The sequence below is a fragment of the Canis aureus genome, chromosome 8 (genome assembly GCF_053574225.1).
Source record: "Canis aureus isolate CA01 chromosome 8, VMU_Caureus_v.1.0, whole genome shotgun sequence".
Lineage (NCBI taxonomy): Eukaryota > Metazoa > Chordata > Mammalia > Carnivora > Canidae > Canis > Canis aureus.
The window spans coordinates 47,530,490-47,544,960 of NC_135618.1; the positions used below are offsets into that span (position 1 = coordinate 47,530,490).

General features: G+C 51.1%; 1 pseudogene; it reads left to right on the plus strand.

Annotated features, from left to right (window-relative positions):
* The first annotated feature begins 13,064 nt into the window (after positions 1-13,064).
* On the plus strand, positions 13,065-13,575 carry LOC144319011 (histone H3.3A-like; annotated as a pseudogene).
* The last annotated feature ends 896 nt before the right edge of the window (positions 13,576-14,471 follow it).

Consider the following 14,471-nt stretch of genomic DNA (forward strand, 5'->3'; position numbering starts at 1 on the left):
TCGGCCGATATCTGTCCACTGAAATGGTCCCAGCTCTGATTGAAGGAGCCAGTAGCAGAAATCCCAGCTCAGGAAGAAATCGTCTCAAGCCAGGGGTTGGCAAGCTTTTTCTGGACGAGACAGTGAATGAACATTCTAGTGTCACGGCACAGATCTTCATGTCAACAACTCACTTCAGGTGCCCGGGCCTGGCTGCATTCAAATCAGCGTACAGAACTGGAGGCAGGCCGGATTTAGGCCACGGGTTCAAGTTCGCTGAGGGCCACATACTAAGTTCACTAGAAGATCACCATGGAGGCTTGGGGGTGGACCTTAGAGCCCAGAGGAGGAGGTTCACATGCTTTCTCCTTCCTGTAAGATCAGGATTAAAGTCTGAAGAGAATAAGGATATCTACACCTTTAATTTGGGGTCTCCTGCTTGTCTGGTACCTTATATATGGCTGCTGACAAATGTGTCACTCAAGAAGGTTTTAGCCCCATTTTCCAGATTAAAAAAAAAGGCTCGGAAGGAAGGTGCCCATGATCCTGCAGCAATGAGACAACCCTGTGAGGTCCCTGCTGGCCACTCCGAGCACAGACCCCGCAGGGCAGGAGACTCGAGGTGGCTCCAGGGTGCCTGTCGACCACATCATCCCGGGAAGAAAGGGACGGAGGAATCAAAAGTCAGAAGACATCATGATGAGCTGCTATGAAGGGTCTGGAGATTAAGGGACGTTTTGTAGGGTTGTAAGGTACTCTGAACTTCCAAACACGGACTAGGGGTTGAAAAGCACGCTTACCTTGATCTTAAGGGGCAGAGCCTTCCAGCTGACTTCCGGGTCTACACCAGAATATTTGAAGATGCTAAGGGGGCTGCTGTGATGGAAATGGGAGGGGACAGACCTGGGAAGCTCCCCTATAACTCAGTGGCCAGATGGTGGTTGGGGTTCACATCTTTTAACCTTGAGATAGGACCATTAGAATACAAGTTACACCTTAGATGAAAGTCACCCTCAAGGCAGAGGCAGGATCACTTCTTAGTGTTCTAAGATCTGGTGAAGCCAAGAGAGGCAGGAAACCTGAAGATCAAGCTCCTGAGGGGACCAGTGTAGGTGAGGAGAGCTTAGCTCCGTAACCCAACAGGTACTTGGGTGCCTGCACCCATGCCCTCGAGGACAGACAGGAGCTACGTTCTCAACCTGCACCACCACTTGCTGCCCCAGGAACCTTCCTACGGCCACTGTGTTCAGTGCCAACTGTCCAAGGAGACCTCAAAGCTGTGTGGTGCCTCAGGAGCAAACTGCGAGCACGCTTACTGGTTTTCTTCCAGGGCACACACGTGGGTGGTAGCTGGGTGGTCAAATACCCGTTTGCAGCTTGAGATCAGCGAAAAGCCGGATTCCAACAGCTTGTGCCTATGTCACTGTAGGGACTAGTACCTCCAGCTGTGTGAGCTCCGGATGCCCAGGGGCGTAGCTCACGTTTCGTGGCCAACTTCACTTCCTTCATGTAGACAATGACCAGTGACCATGGTCTTAGTCTCCAGCAATATGGGTAAGTCACGCAAAGCACATAAATAGCTTGACAACCAACATGAGAGGTTATTCAATGGGAGATACTCAACAGGGTGGAACTGGCAAAAAGTGCCAAGTGGTCCAAATGTGATGGGTATGTTTCTGGCCTGCAGGACGATGGGTAAGGGCAATAGCTAAAATAACTAAATGAAGCCCAAATGTGTTGAGCACATACAGTATGCTAGGTGTTGGGACCAGAGGGATGTCCACTAGGGCTGCCAGAAAATGCCACAGGCCATGTGGCTTAACATCAGAAATCTCTCCTTGTCCTGGAGGATGGGAAGTCCAAGGTCAAGGACTTACTGGTGAAGCCACTCTCCTGGTTGCTCTTAGGACACCAGTTGTCCTGATTGGGGCCACCCCCACATGACTTCATGTAACCAGAATGATCTCCTTACAGGCTTATCTCCAAATACAGTCACATTGGGGGTTAGGGCTTCCACACAGGAGTTTGTGTTGGGGTGTTTGGGGGGTAAGGAGATAGAAGATTAATCCCTGTGCTATGGACCGAACTATCTTACAGGGAGGGACTAGTATTTTACATTTTGCAGGTGTGGAACTTGAGGCCTGGGGTAGGCACTTGGGGTCCAGAGCCTGTACTTGACTATGGGGGCAGGGGCACGAGGAGGATTCCTGCTTCCCCCAATACCAGCATGCTTCCTGTAAGTGCACTGGAGGAATGTCATCCCAAGAATACTTTGAGTTGTCCAGGCACCTTCCTAAGTCATCTGCTGAGAGGAGAACCAGGCGTTTAGACACACAGGCTATGCCTTCACCTTAGAGGGGTCACATCTTGGGTAGCTATAACAGAGCATCCTCAGTTCGCCTCATCCGTACACAGGGAGGGTATGTCTCCAGCGGCCTGGCAAATCGGGGGATGCAGAGCTGAGCTCTCAAATCCTAAGAGACATGCAAATGGATTCCACATCCAATCCTTCATCTTAGTTTTTAGAAGTTCTTGACACTGAAGAGGACCTTAAAAGCTTTCTTGCCTCAAGAGAGCCAGGCCTGGAGAATCCCTCATTTCAGCAGAGGGGAATTGAGGAGTTTCTGAATTCACCACATGGTGATTACCAGCGGGGTTGGACAGTTCATTTGTCGCACAAAGAACAAGGGGCCAAAGGCCAGAAAGCAAAGGAGATTAACAAGAGGGGGGGAAAAAAAAGGAGGGTCTAAGATGTTTTTATCAACAAACTAAAAAATGGAATCCTAGTTGAGGCAGTTATTTGGCATTGAAAGTCAAATAACTTATTCTTAAAGTTTCTATGGTTAGAAGGCTAAATCCAAGACCTCCTGAAAGATACAATAAAGGTTAACCACAGTAGGCCACAGGATTTTCTTGAAAATTAGAAAGTCTAAGATTTTGTGAGGAAAAGTCATGACTGAAAAATTTATGCCCAAAGCCATTAGTGATGGATGAGGTCTAAGCCATCCTAAGACACACTATAAAGCTGCAATGTATTTAGAGCAGTGTGAGATCAACCTAAGAATAACCCTCTAATCAATGAATTAATAGCTTTAAAATGGGCTCCAGTAGAAGTTAGGACCAATGCACAGATTTCTGGTATCGCTATTCTTCAGACTTGCCCTAGAGGTTGTAGCATATTAACAAGAACTAAACAGATACGAAAGTATAGATCATAGAGGCTTTCTAGGAAATCCTTTGTGTTCTAAGAAAATACCATTTATAAGTGAGCAAAGTGGGTGGACAGAGACCTACATAAAAAAATGTAATAGGAAATTTAAAAATTGGATAGTAACAAAACTTTATAAGACAAAAAGGAGGTTGGAGAGCAAGGATAAATCTTGCCTGATTAACAAGAGACTCAATGGGTGAAGGAGAGGACTAGGATAAAAGTCTAAGTCACCTCTTCCCAAGTTAAATACTTTATGAAGGTAATATACTCCCCATGTAAGCTCCAGTAAGATTTTTTCCCATAGTATGACAAGATTTTGAAGTTCAGAACAAGAGCTGGGACCATTTTGGGAAAACAAAGGGAGACCTGTCTCACCAGATACCAAAAATAGAGGAGGAAGCCATGGGACACCAGAACAGAGATGTGCACACCTATGAAGGACAATACAGACCCAGATAGAGAGGGGTTTATGGTGTTCTATGGGAGACTTCCCATAAACAGACTCCTCCACAGTTGGTATCGAGACAACTGGCTGCACATCTACAAGAAACGAAAACAAACCCTAGAGGTTGGAACCCTACCTCATGACCTGCAAAAGTAAGTTTTAGTAAAAACCAAAACTATTAAAATATTACAATAAAACATGAGCAAATGTTTGGCTTAAGGGCTTTAAAGACCTTTACAGATACGGTTTTAAAAGCCATGAAAGATGACTGGTCAATAGGGGTATAGTAAGGCATTAGGGTTCCACATAAGAAAAACAAAGTTCAGGGCACCTGGGTGGCTCAGTCCAGAGAGTGCCACTCTCGATTTCAGCTGAGGTCATGATCTCATGACCGGGATACAGTCCCTCCTCCCCCACCTGTGTCGGTCCTGCCCCTTCCCCACTTCTCCCCCTTCCTAAAAAAAGGGAAGTTCAGGGGTGCCTGGGTGGCTCAGTCAGAGCATATAACTCTGGATCTTGGGGTTGGGAGTTTAAGCCCCACATTGGGTATAGACTTTACTTAAAAGGCACCTGGGCAGGGGGCTCAGTCAGTTAAGCATCTGCCTTCAGCTCATGATCCCTGGGGTCCTAGGATCGAGCCCACATCAGGCTCTCTGCTCAGCAGAGTCTGTTTCTCCCTCTCCCCTCCTTACCTCCCTTGCCCCTAACTCATATTTGCTCTAATAAAATCTTCTAATCTTAAAGAAAAAAAGGCAAAGTTCAAAGGCAAGCGACTTTCCAGAAGATATTAACACACGTGACAAGTTATCTAAAATTATCGTAAATATATTCACTTGAGAGGCCAAAAGCCTTTATGTTAAAAAATTAGCCAGAAGGAAAGTGGGTATTAGTGATCAGTGTGCAATCCGGAGAGGAAATACAAGTACCCAATGATCATATGAAAAAGTCTCCAACCTACTTAGCCAGAGAAATGCCAATTGAATTAAATATTTCTACCTAGTCAATTGCCAAAACCTGAAATAACAGTACTTTCATGCATGGCTGGTCACCAATTGCCAAACCATTCTGGAGGCTTGGCAGTAAGGTATGAGCCTACCTAGGATGGAGCAGTTCTACTTTTCACCGTCCTTCCCCCGGGAAAAGCATTTGCCCGTGTTGGCAAGACAGCCTGAACACGGTGTTCATAGCCTTGTAAGAGGAAAAAAAAAAAAAAAAAATCAGAAGACAACCCCAACTTCCCAGTGCCGGGTGAGTGGCTGGATAAGCCGTGGGGTATCTGTACCATAATCTGATGTGTAGCATTTGGAAAGAGGAAGTGTACTAGTATACCTCTGATACAAGTGGTAAGGAAAAAAAAAAAGATTTGAACAGTACATTCACGATAGTATTGACACCAAAACCAGAAACAGTCCTAAAGGGGGTAGATATTCAAGCACAGAAAACGGTCTGGAAAGGCACACATTTCACCGGGGACAGAGGAGGGAGGTCTGGATGGGCTAGTGGTCAGAACTTTGTAACATCCAGGTTGTGAAGAACATAGTTGCCCAGGAGGATGGAGAACTCCCACTTGGTCAGTAAATTGGAGACCTTGACAAGGATCCTCAAATCTCTACTCACATCCTAAGAGAATGGGCAAGGGGAGGGAGCAGGGAATATGACGGAGATGGATGAGGTTGGGTCTAACTCCAGTTAAGGGATGTCAGAAGTAGAAGGTTCTGCTTGTTCAAATTTATGATCTAAGGAAGTGGCATTTCTTCTGGTCCCCAGTGACACCGCATATGTTCAGTTAAAAAAAGAAAAAACAGCATTTCCATATTCAAGCCCCATCCCTACTTGGTAAACTGGCGACTTTTGGGTGAGCCGCTTGCTACCACCGAGTCTGATTCCTGTACACGGAAGGACATGCTGTGCTCCTAGTCTCCCTCCCAGTGACTGAGTCAGACACAAGATAACAGAAGCAAAAAAGACCAGAAGCAGAAGTGCTCTAAGGGCACAATCAGGATAATGTACGTATCCACTGAGTGGAGACACAGTTAAAATAGTTTTCCCCTCCGAATTTCTCCTCCGTTCAATACCTCGCACCACATTCTACAATAAAGCCCAGATGAAATCAAAATGAAACCATAAAGAGACCCAAATCCAAACCATATCATACCCAGAGAAGGGCTTGATCACACAATATTTGATCACACAAGAATTTTTAACTTCTTTACATCAAGTAATAGAAGGAAAAAGAAGGCTGACAACAAACCTCGAAAGCAAGGGAGGACACATTTAGTACAGAAAGATCTTCCACAAACCAGGGTGAAAAACAAATTCTTTAACAGGGAAATAGTTGCCAGAATTCTAAGCCAATAAACCCCAAGAAAATGAAAAAAAAAAAAAGTCAAGGAGGGAAAAAAAACCCCACAAATGAGGGTGGGTTTCTTTCTTGGCTACCATATTGGCCAAAAATCAAAATACCAGCTCTACTCACTGCTGCCAAAAATCCAGGAGGACGGAGCCCCTAGAGCAATGCCATTGGAGGAGATCCCCTGCCAGCCAGGAGATTTAACACTTTCCAGGATCTGCGTTAAAAGCAAAAATAACCAAGTGAAATTTTAATACCTTTAACCCAATATATCCGAAGTGTTATTTTTAACTCGCTGGAACACTAAGATACGTAAGTACCTATCCTTGGAAAAGTAGTCCTCCTTTGAAGTTTGATATTTTCGACTTCCAGCGTCTCAATCCAGATGCTAAGCTTTGGTTGGAAGGGCCTTCGGTTTCCCAGGATTTTCCGTTCAAGGAGACTCACGTACCCATTTTGTCCCGAACGTATTTCAGTCTTCCCATAACTGAATCCAGTACCAGGCTTTAAAGTTCATTCTAGAGGAATCGAAATTCCAACTGTCCCCTCGCCTCGCTTGGCACACCTCGAGGGCCTGGCACAGCTGGTGGCTGCCATCCTGGGCGGCCTGGTTCTAGAATAAGCCCGGCTAGCATCCCGTCCCTCAGCCTCCTGAAACCTGGCACAAGGGCTCCAATCACCACCCGTATTTGGGCACTCCCCGTCCTGCCCTGCTACACGGGGACCTTCCCCCCCCCCCCCCCCCCCCCGGACAGGATGCATCCATCCCCTTTTCCCGGGTTTCCTGGGAGGCCCCCCGCCCTGGGTCCCTAAGTGGTGGCACATCTTAAGCTCCCAGGCTGCAGAGGACCAGCGGGGAGAACGAACGAGCAAGCCAATGCTACACAGCAGCAGGCTCCACCCACGGGGCCCCCCAGGGACCAAAGGCTTTCTGGGCGCCTCCAGTTTCCCAGCCTGGAAGGACCGGGCTCGGGTCACACTGTCCAAGACCCTTAGCAGAGCTGCTCCTTGTTGGAGCCAGAGCTAACGGCCCCTAAACCCTTCCAGGCTCTTCCCCACGTGCCCCCCCGCCCCATCCCTGGCAGGGGCTCCTGACTCTTTCCATAGGACCTGGTGTTGGGATCCCCAGGGCACAGCCTCTTCCCCCCGAGCACCGGGCCCACATGAAGGCAAGGGCAGCATGAGAAGCCCCCTGCGCTGGGCCCTGGGACAGGCCCTCGCAGAGAACGCCCATGGCCACTCATGACAGGGCAATGGTCACGCAAGCAGGGGGGTTGGGTGGGGGTGTCAGGATTTCACCGGGGCACACACCCCACACGCTCCCCGGATGGAAGGTGCTGTGTGGGGAGGACGACCAGGGACAGGGGCTCCCCATACCTCTGTCCCCGTCTCCGGGCTGATCTAATGCCGGCCTCGGTAGGCCACAGGGCCACCTAAGCCCCAGAGCACGGCAGACAGGAGCGTTCTGGGGGGTTCTGGGCATCCTACCTCAGTGGCACATCTCCAAGGCCAGCGCCTGGGCCTGGGCCCTCGTGCACCTACCTCGCTGCCCGGGCATCGCCGCCTCTTGCACCTACAGGCAAGGTGCCATCACCCGCCCACGGGAAGCTGCACCTAGGAGGACCAAGCAAGCGAACAGCAGAGTCGGGGTATGAAGCTTCCTCCTCCCCACCCCTGGGGGCTCCCTCGGAGGGGCAGCCTTCGGGCAAGCAGCTACCGGACAGGACAGGCCTTGTGCAGGGTCCTAGGCGCAGCCCCCAGCGGGGGATGGTCTTCCCTCGGGCCACCTCCCTCACCTGCTGTTCCCCGGCCCCTCCAGAGTTAGGTGGCCGGGACGGGGTCCCTGGTCGTGGCCTGGAAGCACCAGGTCCAGGTGGAGGCACCCAGGGGGGCACATACGGAGCTGGGGGAGCCCTGAAGGGCCGTGGGGCATCTCTGGGCACAGGGACAGCCAGCAGAGAACATTCAGGGGGAGCTGCATGACCCCGGACGGGCAGGGGGGAGTGAGCAGAGGGAGTCCAGTCCGAGGCAGGCTCGGGAGGCCACGGGGTGGGGGGGTGAGGGGGGGCAGAGAGTCCCGTGCAGCGGAGGGGCGTCATGCATCTCAGGCTTCGGGTGGCTCTGGTGGCAGGGCTTCCCGGCAAGGCCCCAGGACATCAGGCAGCGGCTGGGGGCTCTGGACTCCGGGGGTCCCACTCCACGTCCCACGGTGCACAGGGCAGCCCCGCAGCAGGGGACAATCCGGTCCCCAGCGGGTCAGGGCTCCCGAGGGAGGTGGCCGCGGAGCCGGAGCAGGAGCTCCCAGGAGGCCTGGGTCGGGATGGCAAGACTTCGATGCTCTTAGAAGGAACCGCTGACAGCATTTCTGGAGAAGCTAAGGTCAACACCAGGGTCGAGAGCCCGAGCAATCAAAGAGGCATTTCTACATAGAAGTGTTCCTTGAGCACCTAGTATGTGCCCTGAGGTGCCTGGGTGGCTCCGCGGTTGAGCGTCTGCCTTCGGCTCAGGGTGTGATTCCAGGGTCCCGGGATCGAGTCCCACCGTCGGGCTCCCTGCAGGGAGCCTGCTTCTCCCTCTGCCTGTGTCTCTACTTCTCTCTCATGAATAAAATCTTAAAAAAAAATATCCCTGCCCCCACTGAGGCCTACTATGGAGTGGGAAGAAAACTGGTAGAGAAGCCAACAAGAAGTCCTTTTTGGTAGCAATAAGCCCTCTTATTGCAATTTAACTCGATCAAGCGTAGCTGGGGAATTTCTTCAGGGAACAGACATCTGAACTCCACTCGGCCAGATCTGGGGTAAAGACCTGCCAGGCCGGGGAGACCATGGATGCAAAGGCCCCGAGGCAGGAATGTGCACGTGTTCGCAGAGCTGCAGGAAGAGCAGTGTGGCTGGAGTAACGGAACGAGAGGAAGCTGCCACTGGATGGGAAGGAAGAGGTGCAGAAACCAAGATCCTGCGGCCACAGGAGTTCCGATTTCATTTTCGGTGCAGCCGGCTGCCATTTGAGGGCTTCCCTCTTCAGGGTGCCAAAGCTGCCACGGAAGAAGGGACCAAGGGGGCGTCCAGGAAGAGAGGAGACACCTGGGGAGCTGCACAGATGTCAGGAGAGGGGATGCTGCATCGGCCCCCGAACCTGGGAATCAGAGGAGCTTGCAGAACCTAATAAGATCCTGACAGCTGGGCCGGGGCCCTGAGCCACCAGGGGAACCCGGACCTCCTCAGCACCCTTGCTGGGATCACATGGTACCGTTTAGCGACTATCCCCAGCTGCAAAGCACCCTGCTGGACGTGGCTCAGAAGGCGGCCAGTGGCCTGGGTGTTGGGTCCTGGCCACCAGACACCTGTCAATCCTGAATTCCAACAGCCACGGGGCTTTCGTGGGACACCCCAGGAGTTACACCAGGGGGACTCCCCTTAGAATCTTGACCCTACCAGCCCATCCCCCAGCTCTGATGTAAAAAGAGGAAAGCTAATAGCAGCCGCCACTTAGTTGGAAGCGTGCAGCGTGCCAGGCCCATAGCAGGTGCCCAGGAAGTTAGCAGGATCACCTGTGGGGTGGAGGTTCCAGCAGCAGGTGTGTGCCCCGCCCAGCCACTTTCAATTAATAAATTTGAGGCCAGAAGGCGTTTGGAGGGAAGCGATCAGTACACCTGTGTCGCTAGAGCCAGGACCTCCAGGCCGGGCCTCCCTGCAGGCTCAAACAGCTCCTTGGGTTTGGCTGACTCTCTGCTCTCCTCTACAAGGTGCAACACAGCAACTACTCCCTGGGTTCAGGGTCTGCTCGACAGGGACATAGAAGCTTTAGTGTCGGACTGAAGCCAAGACGGGCGGGGGGGGGGGGGGGGGTGGGGTACGGCCAGCTGGGTTTAAAAGGCCGGATGTAGGCTGCCCGGGGTGACACCTGCCCATGGGGCAGGTGACAGCTTCCCAGCAACCTACATATGGCACTAGAAGGTCCCCTATTTGGGCACAGCCACGGGCCACCCCGAGGGCAGGTGTGGGACAGACAGCCCTGCACCTGCTGCTTCCAGCACCTGCCAACACCACGGAGGGCTGGCCGGAGCCGAGGTCACCTCTCACCTGCAAGGGCCTCTCCCAAGGCCCGGTAACTGAGGTGGTGGTTTTCCAGCGTATTTAAGTCCCAATGATTTCTTTAGGAGACCCAGCCAGTTGGGTCCACTCAGGCCCAGAAGCGCCTCCACCTGCCGTGGTCTATGATGGGCAGGTGACCTTACCTGAGCACTGACATTTCTGTCACTGCAGAGCCACACCGGGACTGCTCAGACTCCCCGGTGCCCCAGCATCCCCAGGAGGGTTTACTAGAAACCTGGTTGATGGAAATCCACCAGCTGGGGTTGGAGGCAGGCCCGGGTGGGGCCGGAGGATGACTGTTCCCCAAGGCTCCCAGGTGATGCGGATGCCACTGCTGCAGCATCACTATCCGAGAACCGCTGCTCTGCGCGCGCCCCCTCCACCTGCCCACCTCCACCTGCCCCGTATTCCCTGACTTCACCAGCTGCACGAATTCCCTCGGCCCCGGAAGGCCCTCCACAGGGCTGAGGTCTGCTTGTCCACCCCCTCCAGGAAGCCCTCCCTGGCCTCCCAGGCTGGGGCCAACCTCCGCGGGCGGCCCTAAGCCTTCCTTTGTGGCCCAGCTGGAGGGTAACGGCCAGTCACCTCATGGCTGCCCCGCCAGGTCACAGAAAACCACCTCCACCCAAGGTTTCCCACACTTCCCCACATCGGCAGGCGCCTAGGAAGCCCCTGCTCCATGTCAAGCCACGAGGTTGTGTCCTGCCCAGCTCCCTTCCCGGGCTGGGCTCCTCCACGGGGGTTGAGGCCCCGTCCGTCCTCGGGTCCCCCCAGGAGGACGTCCGGCAGGCAGATAAGACCCCCTGGGGAGAAGAGCACCCCTCCACGAGAGGAGCCCGGGGCTAACCCGGGTGCCACCAGAGCCAGGGCACGGGCCTGAGTCTCCTGGGCCGGGTTAGGACGGGGCCCTGCGGCTGCTCCTGGCACAAGCCTCTGTCCTCCCCATGGATGCGCGCGGGACGGGCAGCTGGCGACTTCAGGAAGGCCTCATCCAGCGCTTGGCCTTCGGTCCCTCCCCCGTCACCCAGGGGTGCTGCCCGTCCCTGCAGCCGTCATGGAGCCGGGGCTGCCGCTCACACTGCCCGGTCCCCGCGGCCCTTCTGCCCCCACCCCTGCCCCACAACGCTCAGCCTCTCCCAGCCAAGCCCCTCCCTCCTGCCCTGAGCCCCAGCAACCAGGGGACCCCCCCAGAGTTGAGGCAAGCCTCAGATGCCTGGCCTGAGGTTAACAGAAGAGAAAAGTAAAACGCCACCCACCTCTGTGGCTTCCAGGGACATCCTCCCACACCCACAGGAGAGCCGGGAAGAGCGAAGGGGGTGCAGCTGGGCTTTAATGCTGTGGGTGGATTAACAGGGGCCACAGCTGATGACCCTGGGAGGAGCCTCGTGCAGACTTGCCCCTTAGGCCCCCGGGGGAGGCTTGATCCCCAGCACCTGCTCAGATCACCCAAAGCCACCCTACCCGAGACCCATGAGTCACAGCTGAAGCCTGGGATCTGCTTTTCATGAGTAACCTCCAGCAGGTGCACGCACGTATGCACACAGGCACGCATACACATGCAGGGAGGAAAGTTTGCAGACCTTGTATTTTCAAGGTTTCCTTATGATCAGGGCATCTGAGGGGCCTCAGCTGTGAGGGGTCTGCTTCTCTCTTCAGGTTTTGTTTACTTGCTTCTCTTAATGAGCCAAGGCGCTCACAGCCCTCGGCTCTCACTATGAACCAGACACTTTAGATTTTATGATAACAAATCACCCCATTAAAAAATGCCAGTGCCCCCACTGCTTATTCAAGTCTTACATGGCCATTTTAGGACATTGAGAAACTACAAAAATATATGATGAATTATAAACATAAAAATGATAATCACCTGTTATCCCACCAGCGACAGATACCAACACCCATTGACACTGTGGTACATTTCCATCCAGTACTTTTTCTATATGTATATTTAAGATAATTGGGAGTGGATCAAATAGTTTTTTAAAAAGATTTATTTATTTGAGAGAGAGAGAGAGAGCATGAACGGGAGGAGGGGCAGAGGGAGAGGAGAATGGCAAGCAGACTCCCCGCCGAGTGCAGAGCCCAACATGGGGCTCGATCCCAGGACCCTGAGATCCCTGATCTGATCGAAATTAAGAGTTGGACGCTTAACTGATTGAGCCACCCAGATGCCCCTACTTTTTCTTTCTTTTTTTTTTTTAAAGCAGCTCAATTAAGGTATAATTGACATACAAGAAGCTGTACATATTAATTTAATATGTTTTGACACATACACACTCGTGAAACATCACCACAGCCAGGATGATGAACATATCTATCACTCCCAAGTCAATTGTTTAAAAAGGTTTTATTTATTTGACATAGTGAGAGGGAGAGCACGAGCGGGGTGAGGGGCAGAGGGAGAAGCAGACTCTGCTGAGCCAGAGCCCGACTGGGGCTCCATCCCAAGACCCCAGGATCGTGACCTGAGCTGAAGGCAGATGCTTAACTGACTGAGCCACCCAGGTGTCCCCCCAAGTCCAATTTTTTTAAGTGGAGTTTTTATTTTGGAGTAATTCTGGATTTACAGAGAAGTTGCAAAGAGAGTTCTGGCACAATCCTGGGTGTAAATCCCAGTTTACCCAGTTTACCCTCACATACCATGTACGTTCATTAAAACCAAGACTTAAATGTTGGTACGTCACTATTAATTCAACTACAGACTTCACTTGAACTTCACCACGGATTTTTTCATGGTGCCCTCTTTTCTGTTCTAGGATCCAATCCAGGATGCTGAGCTGCGTTTGGCCAAATGTAGTTTTATAGCTTATCTTTTGTTACTTAACATTATCCCTCTAGAAACCATAAACCCTTCAAAAACACTGCTTTAGATGCTTCATATTTTTTTATACCAATTTATCATATTGCTCGACTTCAGTGATTTCTAAGGTTTGCTCTTGTAAGTGATGTTGCCATGAAACTCTCTGCAGCTGGTGTTCGCAGCCACCGCTGCGCCGCCGTCGCTCGCCGAGCTCCAGCCGAAGGAGAAGGGGGGTAAGTAAGGAGGTCTCTGTACCATGCCTCGTACAAAGCAGACTGGCCGCAAATCGACCGGTGGTAAAGCACCGGGGAAGCAACTGGCTACAAAAGCCGCTCGCAAGAGTGCGTCCTCTACTGGAGGGGTGAAGAAACCTCATCGTTACAGGCCTGGTACTGTGGCACTCCGTGAAATTAGACGTTATCAGAAGTCCACTGACCTTCTGATCCGCAAACTTCCTTTCCAGCGTCTGGTGCGAGAAATTGCTCAGGACTTCAAAACAGATCTGCGCTTCCAGAGTGCAGCTATTGGTGCTTTGCAGGAGGCAAAGAGGCAGGCCTCTTTGTAGACACCAACCTGTGTGCTATCCATGCCAAACGTGTCACAATTATGCCAAAAGACATCCAGCTAGCATGCCGCATACGTGGAGAACGTGCTTAAGAATCCACTATGATGGAAAACATTTCATTTTTAAAAAAAAAAAAATTTTTTTTTCTCTTCTTCCTGTTGGTAGTTCTCTGAACGTTAGATGTTTTTTTTTTTTCCATGGGGTCAAAAGGTACTTAAGTATATGACTGCAAGTGGAAAAATAGGGGACAGAAATCAGGTATTGGCAGTTTTTCCATTTTCATTTGTGTGTGAATTTTTAATATAAATATGGGGACATAAAGCATTAATGCAAGTCAAAATGTTTCAGTGAACACGTTTCAGCAGTTCAACTTTATAACAATTATAAATAAACCTGTTAAATTTTTCTGGACAATGCCAGCATTTGGATTTTTTTAAAACAAGGAAATTTCTTATTGATGTCAAAAAAAAAAAAAAGAAAGAAGAAAGAAAGAAAGAAAGAAAGAAAGAAAGAAAGAAAGAAAGAAAGAAAGAAATTCTCTGCAGCTAAATCTTTGTTCGCATCTTGTATTGTTTCCTTGGGATTTTTTTTCTCCCCCTCCTCCTGGTCTATTGAGATGTAATCGACACATAAGATTATTTTCCTTGAGATATAACCAGTAGGTCAAAGTCCCCTAATATATACTTGCTCCTAGTCTTCTCGAGAAGGCAGTAGGATTTGGCAATTGTGATGATACTTCATTTCAGCCCAGAATCATTAGTGGAAGCTAAAATTATAGCGTGAAGGTTTGATGAGAAACGGGAAATTCACATGGTCTTGAAATAACTCCCTACATATTACTCCTTGATTACAAAGGAAAGAGTAGCCACTCGAAGTGGAGAAACCCGGCAGGCACCATCTTATTTGAGAGGTGGGAGTCAAAGACGTCAGAATGACACAGGCCAATACCCGAGCGTCATCTGCCATGCAAAGAAAACCACAAGATCCATCTGTTACATTCCTGCCAGAGACGCATTACCTAAATGTA